General features: G+C 35.8%; 1 long non-coding RNA gene across 1 annotated transcript; it reads right to left on the bottom strand.

Moving 5' to 3' along the window:
- Positions 1-309: 309 nt before the first annotated feature.
- LOC109968185 (uncharacterized) lies at positions 310-1,517 on the bottom strand. The gene is made up of 3 exons (XR_002276060.1): positions 1,486-1,517; positions 1,093-1,252; positions 310-419 (listed from the first exon to the last, which is right to left on the bottom strand). It is a non-coding gene; the product is annotated as an uncharacterized LOC109968185 (long non-coding RNA).
- Positions 1,518-2,167: the final 650 nt, after the last annotated feature.

Below are 2,167 nucleotides of genomic sequence, written 5' to 3' on the forward strand. Positions count from 1 at the left end.
TACCAAGGCTGCCCTTTGTCACCAATTCTGTTGATTATTTTTATGGACAAAATTTCTAGGCAAAGCCAGGAAACGGGGGACATCTGGTGGCTGCAGAATCTTGTCTCTGCTCTTTGCAGATGATGTGGTTCTGTTGGATTCATCAGTTCAAGAACTACAGCATGCACTGGAGGGGTTTGCAGCCGAGTGTGAAATGGCAGGGATGAGAATTAGCACCTCCAAATCTGAGGCCATGGTTCTCAGTCGGAAAAAGGCACATTGCTCTCTTCGGGGTGGGGGCAGGTTGCTTAAGTTTAAGCAACCCGGCCGTTCCCTTCTTCCTCCATCCCTGTCCGATGCCAGCTGCAACCACCTTTTTATGTACTTTTCAATTTCTCCATCTGGTGCGCTTGCAGTTGCAGAATTTTGCCGCACTGATTCTGCAATATTAAGAAGGAAGAAAAAGAAAAAAACACTGTCACTTGATGTACAGTAGAGTCTTGGGACTATCTGTTTTAGGGTTCAGTTTTGTATCAAGATGTTGAAACATGGACATAATACTGCCAGTTACCTCAATAGTTTGAATAATTTTAACAGGTTTTGAAAAAAGGTGTGTGCTTCAATTAAGGAGTTCAATGAAAATGACTTTTCATGTAAGAATGTGGTCATTATTTCAGAATACTCACATTTAGATTTAAATGTACACTTTACATGAGTAACTGAATATGCAAACATGTGTCCACACCTGAATCGATAGAGCTGATAGAAATCATTAACCAACTGAATATAAATGGTCCTAATTTCTAAGGAAGACAACAAAAATGGACTCAAATATACTGTAGATATTACACATTATCAAACCCATAATCATAATTGTTCCTAATACTGTATAGCAGATGTCGAAGTGTGATATTTTGATTACTTGTTTGGGTAATATTTGGAAATTAAGATATTAGGAAATTTTTATATTATCGGCAGCAGTTATTAAACCAGCAATAATTAAATAAGTTAATATATTATTGGTAATATTACATTATTGGCTTTATTACATTAAAAACAGACAAAATAATTACATCATTGGTTGCTGCAAACCCTATAATACAAAAAACTTACTGAGGACAACATCTTTTAGGACAAGCTGCTCAAATCCATATTTCCCATGTTCTCCACGCCAGTTGATTTGCTTGGCCAGCTGGTTCGTCATCAGTTTAGCCATTATTCGCCAAACTGTTTCCTTTATTGTTAAGCCCCCTGCCAGACCAAAGTAGGTGACCTGAAAAACACAATAAAGAATCACATTTAATTCCTTCAATTATTCTGTATTAAAACACTGGCTTATGTCACTATATGAGACAGAAGACAGTTGATGACATTTAGTGATGGCATATTTCCATGGAGAGTGACAGAAGAGGTATGATTTGTTCTTATAGATACTGTGTAGTGTCAAAAACTGTGATGGGTCAAAAGTCTCATCAAATTGTATTTCTGTCCAATATCAACACCTACCAGTTTTTGTTTGTGTTCCCCCTGTGCAGCAAAGGAGGTTCAGGAGTTCTTCCAGTGTTTTCAAAATAACATAAGATAATCAATAGTAAGAAATCCTTGGTAAGAAAGGGAAAATGACATTTGTCTGGCCTTTCTTCAGTGTTTGCTCTCTGCTTGTAAAATACTTATAAAAAATATTCAAATGAAATAATCTGAGAAGTAAACATCACTTTGCTGAAACTGATCACACCTAGCAACACCACAGTGTAAAAATACCGTTTCAAGTAAAAGTCCCACATTTAAAATGATACTTAATTAAAAGGTACAAAATTTTAGCATCAAAACATAGTAAAAGTAAAAGTACTTGTTATGCAGAATGGCACATTCACATTAATGTATATCATATTATTGAATTATAAATACTGATGCATTATTTAATGTTGCAGCTGGTAAGGGGGGAGCTACTTTCAAAGAACTTATATGCATACACTTTAGACTGCTGAGTAGCTTGTGAATCTTCCACCTGAGATCAATAAAATCTTATGATTATACTGTAATTTCTGTATTGGTTCTGAAAAGTAACTAAAGTTATAGAGATACCTCAAAAATTGTACATAATTGCAGTACTTGAGTAAATGTACTTAGTTACTTTCCACCACTGGGGAAAACTGAGTGAAACTGAACATACATTGCCTCGATGGAG

This window comes from Monopterus albus, unplaced genomic scaffold (genome assembly GCF_001952655.1).
Source record: "Monopterus albus unplaced genomic scaffold, M_albus_1.0 scaffold143.1, whole genome shotgun sequence".
Classification (NCBI taxonomy): Eukaryota; Metazoa; Chordata; class Actinopteri; order Synbranchiformes; family Synbranchidae; genus Monopterus; species Monopterus albus.